The 15,330-nt window shown below is 43.2% G+C and overlaps 1 long non-coding RNA gene across 1 annotated transcript in view; it reads left to right on the top strand.

The window, feature by feature from the left end:
• The window catches only part of LOC137471312 (uncharacterized), a 48,556-nt gene that overhangs the window by 16,926 nt on the left and 16,300 nt on the right, over window positions 1-15,330 (top strand). The window contains exons 2-3 of the long non-coding RNA XR_010997519.1: window positions 5,995-6,151; window positions 10,783-15,244. This is a non-coding gene — a long non-coding RNA (uncharacterized lncRNA). The remainder of the gene's footprint in view (window positions 1-5,994; window positions 6,152-10,782; window positions 15,245-15,330) is intronic.

The raw sequence follows: 15,330 nt of genomic DNA, 5'->3' as shown, positions 1-15,330 counted from the left end.
TATAACAGACTAATTTCTCACCTGCATGTGCCAGGTAAGTGAATACTCAAAACTGGCCTTAGCCAGTGGCCATGAATTCTAGAAAATTCAGGGTGGAATGGAGGGTAAGAACTTCTGTGACTCTTTCTCCTCACCTACCTACTTTTTCCAAGGGGGGAAGAAACATTCACAGTGCTCTTACATGGTGCTGCAGGTAGATTTTGCTTATCACCTTCTCCTTGTCCTTAAAACAGTAACAACTTAAAAGTTGGTTTTTTTTGTCCTGGTTGTTGATGAGGCCATGCCACTACTTCTGTTGTTGTGCATAGTGAGCAAAAGGAAACATCCTCATTGTGAGGTGCTTTGGAGGGTCACTATAGAAGAAGCTGACCAGCACCTTCTTGTTCTAAAGGCTGAGTCTCTTTTGTAGTTTCCAAGTAGCTCAAAGCTGCCATCCACCAGCTCTGTCTGCCAGTCAGGGTGATTATGTTCTTAACTTTCCATTTCATGGGCTGGGAAGTGCATGAGAATTTGGACTGTGAATACAATTATTACCTGCAACTGCACACTGCCAAGATACAGTTAACAATTTGGGTTTCAGTTTCACATTTCGTCTTCACTGTAACTATTTGGACTGGCTATGGCATTTTGCTCCGTGTTTTTCCTTCATGAAATCCATCTGCTTGTATCTTCTTGCTTAAAAAAACATATTTTGCCTGCAAGTCCCCAAATAGCCAATGCTTCCCCAACTCCCACCTTTTTAAGGAAATACAGCTTGAGTAGCCCTTTGTGCTGAGTAGTGGTGTTTGAAAAAGTTGGAATGTGTTACTGCAATTAAGGGAAGGAGATGAGACCAGGTATTGCCCATTGCTTCCACTATCTCAGATGGAGTTGTGCAAACCTCTAGCAGCTGGGTGCTTTTAGTGAGGCACCTGAAATTAGAAACCACTTTTAATAAACACTGCATAAATAACATTAGTATGAGGGATTAAAGGAAGAGCACTGAAGGTATTTAAGGGCAAGGGGTGGATGGGTTCTCCTTACAACACTCCTTCAGACCTGTGACCAAATCCACCATTTCCCTGCAGTATTACTTAATCTGCTGAGCCAGGGCAGTTGTCTCTTTTGGAAGAGGTAGAAGTTTCACATATGTACCATATTTTAAGAATGAGTGACTGGCTTCAAGGAATCAGAGTTTTAGTTACAACTAGGTAATTCTTCTAGCTAATAAATACAGTTAGCACTAATTTCTTTATGGATATTCAGAAGTTACTGCATGCGCAGTCTGAGGGATTCTCCCTGCTTTTAACTAATTTTTTTTCTGTGCTCACATCAGTGTTGGGATTCTCTGTTCTCTCAGAAAGGTAGAAGTAGCATTTGTTCTTCTTTCTAGGACACAACATTCTGCCTGCATATTTCTACCTCTGAATTCACAGCTAGGCTTCACCCAGGAGGCATTGATAAATTATTTAATTTTATGTTTTGAAGGTTCCCTGTGATCATATATAACACATTCAATTTGAAAGTGTTTTTTGTAATCAAATTTGCTTTTAGCTTTTAAGCCATAAAGCTCCATTGAATGCACTTGGATAGAACACACCCTTTCAAGTAACTTTTTTGTTAAGAACCTTAAACCAGATCTCTTTAACAAATGTTCAAGAACGTGGTCTCTGCTGCTTCTGTGGTAGTGTAGTGTTGTGACATTCTATGGAAAGGCACACTGCAAGCAGTTTGGACCTGAGAGTGGTTAGCAATCTGTGGAACACAAATCAAGGGCTCTGCTGTGAATTCCTCTACAAAGCTGTTATGTGATCCTGAGGAAGTCGCATTGCCTGTTCATTCCTGCCTCTTCCCCATGTCTCATCTGCTGACAGTACTCTACTTAACATGTTTACCTTTGGAGGTAGTAAATATAGCATTTTAGGGTCCAAAACTGTAAATTTTTCAACTCATTTTATACTCATACCTCACCAGTTGGATTAGACAAGACATATAAAGAGAAGAGTTTGGTCTTCACCTGTTGGTATGATACATTCTGAACCAGACTTACAAAGGAATTATCTTGTGCATAAACAAGCCATAGACATATAACCTTGTGACTGTGTTTGCTCAACAGTGTGGTTTTAAAAATCCAGCTCACTGTCTGCAGGCATTGTGTTAAACATGTCTTGCTCTAAATTATCAAGCACATTCAAGTGGACAATTACAAATGCCCATGAGACTATAAAATGTTACATGATAAAAAATCTCAGCCTGTAGGAATAAAATTCCTTCATTTGATAGTGATACTACAGACTGAAGGAATTTTTAGTGGTCCACTGACCAATTCTTCTCAGAAAATTAATTTTTAAGTACTTTGTACTTATACCTTCTGTTTGTGTGCATGATAGGAGGTAATTGCTGCATTTTGACTAACTATACTGTACGTCCTTGTGTTGCAAAGCAGTAATTGTGTTGATAAAGTTCCCCAGAAAACATTCCACTATGTGCAACTTTAAAAATCATGTTGAATGATTTTAGAAATCCAGAAGATTGCATTTCCTCAAGTTAATTACAGAAAGCATCTAACTGCTTAGACCTCCCCCAAATCAGTCTTTCCTTAATAAGATATAAAGATTCTGCTCAGTATCTATGTAATATATATGTGTGTGTGAATATTTGCTTACTTAAATTGTTCATGGGAAACTTTATCTTCCTTGTGTAATGTGACATGAAATATGGCCACCAGCATGCGCCAGTAGGCTGTGCAGTGGAGGGAAGGCATTGATAGCTGCCCTAGCTTTTTCTGAAATGAGATGGTATGCACCACTATATATCAGTCAATATCTGTACAATCTGCCACAGGGAACACAAAGATCTTCATCTACAAAATGTATTTTACAGAGATTTCTGTGGGGAAGGAAACACCTAAATACCTCAGGAGCTCTGGAATCAAACATGGCAATTCTCTGATTTTTCAAATAGTGCTGTATTTGCTTCCTTTTTAAAGAGTAGCTGGATGATGTCTGCCTGTCTTTCAGACAAACAGCTATACTGTCGAGCATTGCTGATCATCCAGGTGTGATCCGGGAGCAGCGCTCCCACTTGGCTCTGCTGTGCCGTGCTGCAGCCAGTGAAGGGCTCTTCTGGCTGTGATATCTTCCATCTTCTGATCAATGCCGTCCCACTAGGCAAAGAGAAATACAATATTCATAGGAAGGAATGGAAAATGCAAGGAGCTATGCCTCTCTTTCTCAATGTTGACAGCATACAATTAGGAATGCAGACACCAGGATTTTGGTCCCCACTCTCTTCTTCTGTATGCTACACATGACCCAGCATACAACAGAAAAAAGGAAATCTCTTTTCTAATATCAGATCCTATATTTAGAAATCAGCATCAAGTCCTGTTTCTGTGCTAGGCGGCTCCTGGCTAGCTGAAGAAGCTATCTCACTACTCCCACCTGTGGATCTTCTGTTATGAAACTAGGTACAGATTTCTTTAATGGTCTCTTTAAATGAAAAAAAACAAAACAATCTTCTGGGTCTCCTAGAGAGACTTTGACAGCTCAAAAGAGCTTTGACTTTGATGTTTGAGGATCCATGTAGGATTTAGCCCAGACACATAATCTGCAAAGTAGTGAAAGCCTTGGGGCCTTAAAATGACCATTAAGTAGTATCTACAAACATCGATTTTTGTCTGAGGTAAACATCTGTGGATGCTGCAGCTCCTATCATTTAGCAGCATGGTGAAGCACTGTATCAGAAATTTTAGTGTTGCATCACCTCAACTGAGCTGCAATTTGCAGACTGAACAAGAAGGAAAGCAAAGCTTCCTCTACGTGTTTTGCAGCTCATAGAGTACAAGCTTTGCAAGGATAAAATAAATAGGGGGGTGGCAGTGGGGATGGTGTATGAGGGTGTCAGCAGTTAGTGTAGCTGTAAGCTTGCTTTCTCTGTGCATTTTAATAGACATCTCCTGCTAACTGAAGCCTCTGTGTGGCTCGGTAATAGCCTCTTCTGTGATGCCCTAGCCACAGCTCACCCTTTGCTGCATATCTAGTACTGAAGGCCGGACCCTGCTTCCTTACACAGAACCTTAACCTTGCCTTGCCCTTCCACCACACAACAGCCACTTTGTTTCCTTTCACTAAGTCAGACGTCACAAATTCCTTCCCTCTAAAGCCATTAAAACAGAACCGGCACCACCCCAAGTGGTTTCAGAACTAACTGATTTAGATGCTGGAGTCTGCTGCAAGGCCAAAAATAACTCCGCATTTCTTCCTCCTTCATTGGTGAAAGTAGGAGAGAAAGTGGCCAATGACAGAGACACAAATCCCCCATAGGCACTGGAGACAAATCTATTTTGTGGCAGGAAAAAAAAATAATGCTCCTGAAAAATATTTCTTAGCTCAGGCCAATAGATACAGACCTGCTGCATGCAATTTTGCTGAAATGATGGTATCATTTGAATGGCTCACGGACTACATAAAATGCATTACATAATTATATTTTTAAACACTGTCCCCAGCTGTGCTGATGCACATAAAAGCTGTGTTTACAATGGACTCGGCACATGTTGTTACTTTGTGGCACTAACTCTGTGCATTTCCTTGCTGGATGCTCCATGGTGCATAAAATTGTAGCTTTTATCATAGATTCTTGAATATATTCTTTGGCTGTTTCAGCTTTAAATACTCTGTTGTCCTCGCATGGGTGAACAGGATTGATACCTGGAAGGGCTAAATTATATCATCTGAGGGAACACCTTTAAGTCCTCTGGGAGCAGCAGAGAGGGAAGCATGATTAGTGTTGGAGTTGAGGCACCTGGGTCACGGGAAGCACTGAGCAGCAGAGCCGGCTGCTCCTCCGTGAGAGGCTTCCTGTGCTGTTCTTGGGGACAGAGCAAGGGTCCTGCCCCTATTTGGCTTGCACAGATTCATACCAGCCTGATTAATGCTGCACCAACCCAGCCTCTGTGGGACAGGGATGCTCAGTAATACCTTATGCCTGGCGAATGTGGGTGTAAAGGGGCTCTTGGCTGTCAGTGCAGAGTCAAACAGAACATGGCCCGGACTGCTGGGATCAAAGAACAGCTTTATCTTCCATTCTGTTTGTTTACAGTGAGCAAGCTCCCGGCGTTTCACTGTGAGCTCTCCCTTCTCTGTTCTCCATCCAGCTGTGGAATACCAAGCATTTCTTTATCCTAGTGCAGCAGTTGATGCATAGGACCCAGTGAAGAGTACAGTGGGATATTTATTTTAGATCTGTTCCTGTGTTCTTGAGTATTAATAACGCTATGAAAACCTAGGTGCTGGAAGGATTGGTACACAACACAGTCCAAAAGTTTTGCCTGCCAAGCAATAGCCCTTGGAAATAAATAGAGACAAAAAGTAATACATTATCCTGAAGAACAGCTTCAAAATTATGGAAGAGCAGCACCACATGTGCAACTTTATTTTAACTATTGCTGCAAAGAACTGGCAGACTTTTATTGTTGATAAGCAAAATTGTTTGGCATCTTACCTCGAATCTTTGGCTAACCTTAGATATCAGACTCCATAAAGGAAATGAGGAATTTGTGGGAAACCATTTTTTAATGGCACGTGTTTTGTTGGAAATCAGGTTTGCTTTCTGGTAGTTGATAACTTGAATTCCTTTGTTATCATTCCTTGCCCTTTTCAGTGCTGTGTTTAGTCATGGAAGCTGGAAGCCTGTGCTTCCCCAAGCACAGTTGCACCATGCAAACTGTTAATCGGTCTAATGCCAACACTGATCAAATTATTCCAAAGCAAATGGCCTGACTGTTGGTAAACCAAGTTTTCCACCCTCACATGAATATGGGCTTCTCCCGTCATCGAAACTCTTCAGCTATGGATGTCTTTAGCATTCCCTATGTTTGGCATGTGAAGTTTACATACCAGCTTCTAGCCTGTTGATGCATTTTGCACCAAAGTGTCAGGTGATGGAAGAACAATCTTTGGAGCGGAAAAAAATGTGGAACCACATAAGTTTATTGTATGTTTGTTTGCATAGCCTACCTTTCAGATAAACCTTATCCCTGCAAGTGTACTGCTACTTGAAAAAGAGTCCTTGAATAACCTGCACAGAAGCTGAACCACCAGAGAGATTCTACTTTGGAAAAGCAAGCAGAGCAAGGTACAAGAAGCAGTGCAGAGGAAACACTTGTGAAGTAAGCCCCCCCTTGTATTGTTCATATATGTGTCCATCCTGTTTCTGCAGCACAAGGTGGAGTTATTTCATTAGAGATACACGTGGCTTGTGCATACGGAAAAAGGGCACATTTCTCACTGGGTAGGACATATTTCTTTCTTGCTCACCTTACTGAAGTATGTGATTATTGTCTTCTAAAAGGGTTTATTTCCTTCTACTCCCTTACTCTAGTCTATCAGCATCTTGGCAAAAATATGTTTTACAAATATGTGATCATCTTACACAAATCAACGTAATTCCATGTGCTTTGATATAGAGCTATGACTTAAGCCAGTGGAGGACCTAAGTCCTCAGTATTTTATGTAGCATAGATAAACCCCAAAACATCTGATCAAAGAAGAAATAATTCTAGGTGTAACAGGCTTGCATGGTTACTCTTCCACATTAGTTATAGTCCTTTGCTGCAGCCACTTGTGCAAGAATTTTGTGTTTATCTTTATGTACATGGAGAAAAGAGTTGCTCATCTTTTGCAAGACATTAGGTGTTGCATACAAACAAGAGTAGGAATCCACACTGAAGTTAGTGCAAGTTTGCAGTTTAATAGGAAAAAAACCAGTCCTCTTAAGACTACTGTTTGAACACTGATTTTTGACTTTTGTGTCTGTCACCAGAAGCTTCTGTTTCCAAAAGCAAAATAATGCTTTGAGAAGTCACTGTTCAGTGTAAATGATGCCATGGCTATAGGAGTCAAGGTATCATCTTTGTTGCATTAAGTCCCTCTTGGAAATGTTCAATAAAGCCAGAAGGAAAATGGGACTTATTTCACTGATTTTTGAGTACTTTAATTCCATTCTTGCTATATTATTATCTGTGAGAAGCTTCTTATTTTTTTTTTAATTCTATAAAGTTCTATCACTATATTATCTAAGCAGCTAAGTACTCAAATTATGTAAGTTGTCAATAATAGGATGTCTGTAAAACTTTGCTCCTTCCAGCTTTGGAAATTTCTGTATTGCTCTTCTCTGGGGACTCAGCTAAACATCTCCCATATGATCTAGGAGAGGGTGGGATTTCCACCCTTTGAAGGAATGTATCCTAGTCCTAAGCTATGAACACAGCTGCAGCCTTGCTCTCTTCCCACATCCCCTGGATTTTTCTGGGCAGTCTAACTATTGATCATTGAATGCATGCTGTTGTCCTTGCCATGCATTTAAGATCTGTCTATGTAGGAATATTTACCTAATGTTTTCAAAACAAAAAAAAATCCACCTTTTGATTGCACAGCAGGAGCATTTGCCTGTTGTACCAGATAGCAACCTTAATATGTCCTTTCACGGTTTGTTTCTTCTAGAGGGTATTTTTGGCCCATAAGTGGTGTTTGAAGAATATTTCTACCAGTACTATTTTTATGATATGTCTCTCATCATGGTGTATTGCTAACCATATCGCCTAGTACAGTTTATGCAGCTACATGGCAAGGTTTACTGCCCAGCAGGCATGAGAAGCATTTATTTTGAATAGATGTGTATTGAGGAAAAAAATATTCTGCTTCAAGGGTACAGGCTTAGGACTTTTATTTCTTGTCTTGGTTCTCCCTTGGTTTTAAATGAGGTTCAGCATCTCTCCCTTGGAATCTCACAGCAATAATGTGGGCTCAGAGCAGCTGTTTTTACTTTGCCTTGCTGATGGCTGGCAGGAGATGAAATATGGAGGAGTAAATTCTGCCTGGCTGCTACAGGTTGCATCACAGAATCACTGACTGGTAGGTCTCTGAGAATTGTTACTGATAGCTAGATTTTATCTTGGTAGGGGTAAGAGCTCATGAAACAGAATGACTCAAGGAATGACTAATGAAAGCTTTGTGATGAAACTTCTGTCTTAAGGTGTATCAGCTGTGACCAAACATTAAAATCAGGGCATTATTTGACAGTCTAGGGTGAGTGAGCAGATGCCCTGAGTTCAGCTTCTTGTAGAAATATGTCCTCAATGTAAAATCCACTAGTTCAGCTTGCATCAATTAATGTCAGTCGGGAAAGGCACAAATGGTGAATTATGCTCTTACTCCTCAAGTGGCTTCTCCCCTTTAGAGCTGGGCCATTTAATGACCAGATGACATTGCCAATACTTTGTGGTTTTCTCTTTTGTAAATAAATCACTCCAGTCAGATGTATACACACAGCTTTGTGTGTTCACAAAGAAACGCAGGCTCCAGGTCTCTCAGAAACAGTTCCAGCTGCTCCAATGGCACCATAATATTCATATTCATATAATAATATTCAGATGGGCCTCCTATGCAAATATCATGGGAAGTCCCCCTGCCTGACTCTAATATATGCCTCTACCAAAATATCTTTCTTCAGCTCCTTGATCCCAGGCCCTGGAATTTACAGTGTTTTACAAGTATCTTTGCTTTTTTTGTGACACCAGTAGCTCCTCTACAATCCCAAATCATTAGTCACACGCCTAAGTCAATGTGGAGTTATCACCTACTGTTTTGACTTAGCAGTGCTCAGTAAAATCACCTCCTGTCTTCTTGTGCCAGTGGTCACATTTTCTGTACAGCAACATCCAATTTCCCCATTTCTGACATCATGCATCGTTTTCCCTGGAGAATAACAAATTCCCCTTTTGGGCAGGGTACAAATGAGGCAGGCCTTGCTCAAGGTGCGGGGGTGTAGACAGGGGACATTTGCAAATTTTGCTCCAGGCAGTCAGGAGATGAGATGAGGATCAGGGAAGACAGAGGTTAGGCCTTGACTCTGATAATGATTTTCTGTGTGGCCCTTTGTAAGCTCTTTCATGTTTCCACCTCATTTTTCCCAATCCTAAAATGGAGATCAAAATCATCACTTCTCTAATATCTCCCACTCCACACACACACAAACACACACACACACGGAGAGTTGTGAGGAGGTTTAATGTTTATCTCAGATGCTTTGAACAGTATCATACATCCAGGGAGTAAATACAGGCATTTAGACCCAGAATGAGCTTTAGAAAAACATCAGTAAAGAAAACAGTATATTTTATTTTTATATTTTAATCATATTAATAATAAATTTGAGATTGGAAAAGAATAAGTGATTAACAAATCTGCAAAACAAGCTTTATTTCATTGGCTTGAGCTGCTTTCTAGTTCTGTTTATGTACATCAAAGTGATGTTCAGTATTTTTAAATGAGTCACAGGACTGGAAGAACAAAAATATTTGATGGTAACATATAGCAGCAAAACAATTACCCTTTTTATTCTGACAGGCATCATAACAACAACGGCAAGTTAGAGCTAGAGGTCTAGGCTAGTAGTTTCTTTGCACATATCAGGGATTTTAGATCTGCTTGCAAGACAGTGAAACAGAACTGAAATGTCAGAAAAAATAAAAGATAACACTAGATTAAACAATAAAAGCATGCATGCCAGTTAGGATACAACTATTTACATTTATAAAGGTGCTACTGATCAGTGAGTCTATGCAGTATTCTCACACAGCACAGCCTGGTCTAGCAGCTTTCTGTACCTTTATCCAGAGGAGACTCCTTTCCACCCTGCTTGCTGCATTGCACCACTGATTTAGTGAAGACATCATCCTCATAAGGATGCTCTTCTAACTCACCTCTGAAATCCGCTTGCTTTTCTCCTCTGACAATTAGGTTTAAATGTGCTGCAGTAAAGTACTCATCCTTAGCAGTTGTATGGCTTTTTAAGTGATAAACTGCATTAGCAAATTTCTTATTAGATAATCTATCAAATGAGGTCATACATAATTTTAGCAGTCTCATCTTGATTTATAGCATGATCACAGCAAATTATGCATACACAAACCAGCATGCTGGTTGTCAAAGTCAGGTATTTTTACTCTGCTAAAGAAACTATTTCCAGGCCAGCCCAGTGGCCTACTGGTAGTACTCTGCATCACCACTTTGCCCAGTCAGTGGGAAAGACCTCAAGTTCACCCCTCACCTCCTATTAGGACTGACGAGAATTGGAGGTGGTAAGCTAAATCCTTGCTTTGTACTTCACAACAATAATCCTTACTGGTGTTTATTCTGACAGGTTTTCTGTACTCCCATTAAGTAAGGACATAGGCTCACTTGGAAGGCTAAGCTTATGCATGGGGAAACTGTGTCTGCAGGGTGCTGATCTGCTCCCTGGCTCCCTTCTGTGTTCCCAAGGGAATGAAAAGCAAGTTGGAGTGAATCATCAAGCAGCATTGTGCACAACTGTAGCAGAGTCTGCTTCCCAGTCCGGGCTGATCAGGCCAGCAGAGGCTTGATCACTGGCACTGGAGGAGGCAGCTCTCCATCTCCTGCCACCTGCACTGGGGAGCCATGGCACCTGCCTCGCTACCAGTACACCCGAGGAGCAAAGGGAAAAAGGGGAAGAAGCTTCAGGAATAAATGCAGTTTCTGAACGGCCCTTCGCTAGTGCTGTTGCACCGCTGCTCACTGTACCCAGGGTCTAGTCATTACACTGCAATGAATTGCTCCTGGGATCCAGAAGGGACACAATTCCTGTCCCCAGCTTCAAACTCCTGCAGAAAACACTTCATCCATTGAGATCTATCTGTATCTACAATAGGGGAGAGCCACAATAAACGATCTGATCTTGCCTTTCTCTTCACCCTCTCTCACCTCACATTGCTGTTTCTAGGGTTTAAGCTGTGTGAATTGGCAAGAGTACATGTCATCTGCATGGTTCTGAATAAGTTATGTCTTTCCCACTGGACTTGTGGCCAAAGCCTGCCCATGAAGGATCAAGTGTGATGGAACAAGATGTGTTCCTCAGCATTCCAGGTATCTGCCCCTAAAATGCAGAATAAAAACTAAATGAAAATCTGAATAAAAATTTCCCCAGGGAATGAAACATCTTAAAGGCCTAACTGTCACTACATGAAAATTTCTTGAAACAATTAGTACACAGATCTCCATGTTGACTCCACAATAACTCATTCCTGGAGTGAGAGACTGGAAGAAATTGAAATCATTTATCAAAATGAGCAAGCAAAGGGCATGCTTTCAGCGGATGGCACTGCTGTTTTGCACATGCTCTGGTAATTTTGCCTAATCCTACTGAATGAGCTTTTCATGCATATATATGTGTGTGTATGCATATCTGTCATGAGTAAAATCTATTGTATCCTCAGCTGACAAACTATGTTTGGCAGATTGCAGCAGGGTTTGGGAAAAGAAATTCCTGACCCAAGCTAAGAGTAGAGTATAGGACTTCCCTCCAGAGCTCATCATCCAGAACAGCAGCAGCACTGCCTCCCCATGCTGGTACCAACACCAGTCTGGGGTCCCTCTTCCCTCCCCACCTTTCACCCCTGCCAGGGTGGCTGAAGATGCAGGAGAGAGGATGATGAGAAGGGGCTTGTTTCTTTGGGGCACAGTTTTACAGTGAACATTTGGCGAGTGATGGAGCTACCCAGGTTGTGCCAGCCCTGCAGCGAGGCTGTGCCACAGGATGGAGAGGGCTGAACGGGCAGGAGTAGAGAGCTGGCTGCAGAATGGATGAATGGAACCCCCCCAGCACCTGAAGATAAGTGCTGAGGGAGGGCAAGGGGCTCTGCAGACCCCCCCTCGGGCCTCACAGCACCACCTTGCAAACAGCAGCCTCGCCCCTGCCTCCACACTGCAAGGGCACGTCCCGCTGAGCAGCGCTGACTGAAACCAGAGCTGGAAGCAGGGCGGAAAGTCTCCTTTGGTGCAGCGGGCACTGCGCTCCCCGAGCGCCTTGCCCGGCCCCGGACAGGGACCCGCAGGCAGGGAAGGGGCACAGAACTATCTCCCCACTTTGCCTTTGGGGGGGGTCTCTGGGGGAGCAGCTGTGGCACCCGCGGCTCCGTGGGGTGATGGGGCCCTCCCAGCAGCCCCGGGTTGGCCGCTCCTTCCGTAGACCTGCCTCTGCAGAGGTGTTCGCAGCCATTGGCACGGGCGCTGCAGCGCCGGTTGCCTGGCAGCAGGAACGCGTCCTCTTCCCCACGACAAACATCGTCTCAATCGACCCAGACCTCCTTCCGCTTCAAATGTCTGCCCAAACCGGAAAGCTCGCCGAACTGAGCTGCGGAAGCCCCGTTTCTTCACTGGGATAGTGCAGGGACCCTTGCACTGATCAGGTGCCCCACAGGTGAATTCATCCAGCACCACAAGCAAAATTCCGTGTGTTTGGCCATTCAGCCTGGATTAGCACTACGAGAACAAGCTCCCTTAAAGAAACACATGCTGATTACATGAATATTTAGCTTTATACAAAACTGTCAGAGGAAAAGTAAGTGTGAAGCTAAGCCCCAGGTCTGCCTTTCTGTTTCTGGGGTTTTTGGTCCTGCTGAAAACACACCAACGTACTTGATGTGCTGAAAGAAGGCAAAGCATGGTATCTCATCAGGAGCACAGCGTTGCTCTGGGTCTCTGTGCCTTATAAAGCATGTGCACCGTGTTTATCTGCCTGCCACTGCATCCAGCTGCTGTGCTGTAGGAACTCTGCTGCTGATACTGCAGTAAGCACGGGATGATGAATTTGAGAGACAGAAACCACCAACTTCAGAGATATCCATCTTCCTTAAAAGAAAGCAAGCCATTATGAGTCAGGCAGATTATCTGCCAGCAGCCCACTGAAGAGAGCTGTTTTCTTCAGAGGGGTGGAGGACGGGAGGATTCCTGATGAGTGCAGCAAGGGCGAGGGGACAGGCTGGCAATGGAAGGGGAGAACACAGCTGCTGCAGTCTCCATGCCAGGGTGCCAGTGCTGTGCATGGAGCACATGGGAGAAAAAGTTAGTGGACTCTTTGCCCAGGGGACTGTGATGTACTGCAAGGATGTGGATTTGGGCTGCTCAGGCTCTGGGAGAAGCTGAGTTTGATGGAGGTACCAAGGTACCTAGCAGTGCAAGGTGTGAGCTCCACACCATCACAGCTGACCACTGTGTTGTGGGTTGGGGTGGATTCCTCTATGCTGGGGTGCAGTTACTTGTAGGGACAGAGTACAATAAGACTCTCCCTGCCTGCATGAAAGCTGAAATTGGTGTGGCCTTTGTTATTTTTCTCAGTCGACTTTGAAATAGAAGATTTGTTTTGAGGAGGTTCAAGCTACATGAAAGCAATCATACTAGCTGCAGAGGCAGCTCCCTTCTGACTTGACATGATCTGAAAATAAGTATCCTTCCATCAAGGAACTGCAGCTTCATCCTCAGGAACATTGGCACCAGCCTACCCCACCTAGAGCTGTGGCTCAAGGCCAGGGCAAAATGAGAGAGGCAGAGACCAGTTGTGGGGAGGGACCTGGCAGAGGAGCATGGCAGCTCCTCCTTTTTCAGGTGAAGAAGGACATCCTTGGTGGGTGATGCACGAGAGGAGCTGTGGCACAGGGGTAGAGCTGTTGAAGTTGGAGGAGGGTAGGGAGGAAGGGCTGCTATTTAATTGCCAGCCCTGGTTCTATCTGCAAATAGGAGGCCAAGCTGTCACTGGTGTGCAAAGTAGCAGATGGCCTAATTGTGAGATTTCTCCTTTGCAAGAGCAAAATGCTATACTGTTTTTAACATATTTGCCTAGAGCTAGCTTCAGATACAACCAAGATATATCGTGCTAGAAATGTGCTCTAGTGATAATCAGGAGAAAACTGTGCTTGAAGTGAGATTTTAAAATAATTATTATGGCCTATTGCTGTTAGTCCCACATCCCAAAAGCTGACCTGGCTATAAGAGCTTTCCAAAGCATCTTCTGCTCAACAGATCATCTGGAAATTATTCCATCATTGTGCCACCATGTCTCGCCTTATAACCCCAAGACACTGTCTATCTATACACACCATTTCTTCCCTCTTCCTGGCAGAAAAGAATTCTCTCCAGCTTCTGATTTTTCTCATGCAGCTTTAGCAGGTTGTATGCAGTTTCTTGTCTTGGCCATTTTGCTGGAGAGCACAGAGCCTCCATGAAGCATGGCCACCTCATCTCTCCTTGGGTGCCTGTAAGAGCTCAGTGCTCTGCAGAGACAGCAGAGCTCACCAGTGTCACACTAATACCAGGTGCTTGAAACTTTATATTGAAGGTGCAGGGTTGTTACTGGTGAGTCGTTATGGCAGGTGCATTTTGTCAGCTTCAGCTCTGATCTGAAGTCAGGGGAGAGGGCAGCACTTTTCCCAGCTGGCTCAGGTTTGCAGAGACAGCTCTGGTAAGGACTTGTGTGGAGAGAAAACTTTGACTAACCTGTAAATCTTCTCAATATCACTATTCATTGAGGGCAAAACCTAGGGCAAGGATCAGCTTGGAATGGAATCAAGTGAATACTCTGTTTCAGGACAGAAGCCCTTGTTGATTTTTTTGCAGGCCACTCACCATATTTTAAAGGAATTTTGCCTGCTTTGTATAGCATGTGCTGCCTCTTTCTGACAGGCCTTTAAACTTGGTGGTGTCTGTTGGGGTTTTCTAGTAATAAAAGGGCTTTAATGAGTTATCTGTAAGCTATGTCTCTTAAGTATGGGGATGTATTAAATCTTCTTTAAATCTACATTTCCCTTAGTGTCCATCTTCAAAAGACTCTTATCCTTGCAAAACATGCCTGTGCTGCAGCAGTCTGTCCTTCCCATTCTTTCTTCTGACTTTTTTCCCCTGTTTGCTCAGAAGTCTCCTGCTAAAAATCCCCCAGCTGTGACACACCAGCCCATCTCTGAGATCCCACTGATTTCATGTCTCTCTCAGCCTCCATGTAAATCTCCTTATCTTTCCCTTAAGGTCCTCTTGAAGTTACTTTGCCTTTAATCTCATTCCTCCCACTCCTCCTCCTATTCTCCCACTCATCTCTCTTTCTGCTCATTTTATCTTGTTCTTGGATGGTTCAATCTTGTTTTTTTTTCTTCACTGTCCTCAGACACCTCAGTCCATCTCCCATTTTCTGTTAGCCAAACACTTTTCTTCTTCTTCTGTCAACTCTACCTTAAATCCCTTTTTCTTCCTTGCTAGCACTAACACACCACATGCCCTTATGCAGAGTCATCTGAGCTGCTGTCCCACGTGGTTTTCCTGGAGTGCATGTTCTTCACACCAGGAATTTGTGGTTCTCCTACAGTGCCCACCCCACAGATACAAACACACAAGGGTCTTTTGAAGAACAGCAGTTGCTGGTAAGTAACCATGCATTATTAATCCCATTGCTTATGTGACACACAGAAAACTTTCTCCAGCTGGCTAATAAGGAATCTTTTCTGTT

Source organism: Anomalospiza imberbis, chromosome 3, assembly GCF_031753505.1.
Source record: "Anomalospiza imberbis isolate Cuckoo-Finch-1a 21T00152 chromosome 3, ASM3175350v1, whole genome shotgun sequence".
NCBI classification, from domain to species: domain Eukaryota; kingdom Metazoa; phylum Chordata; class Aves; order Passeriformes; family Viduidae; genus Anomalospiza; species Anomalospiza imberbis.
This window is presented reverse-complemented; position numbering and strand designations above follow the sequence as displayed.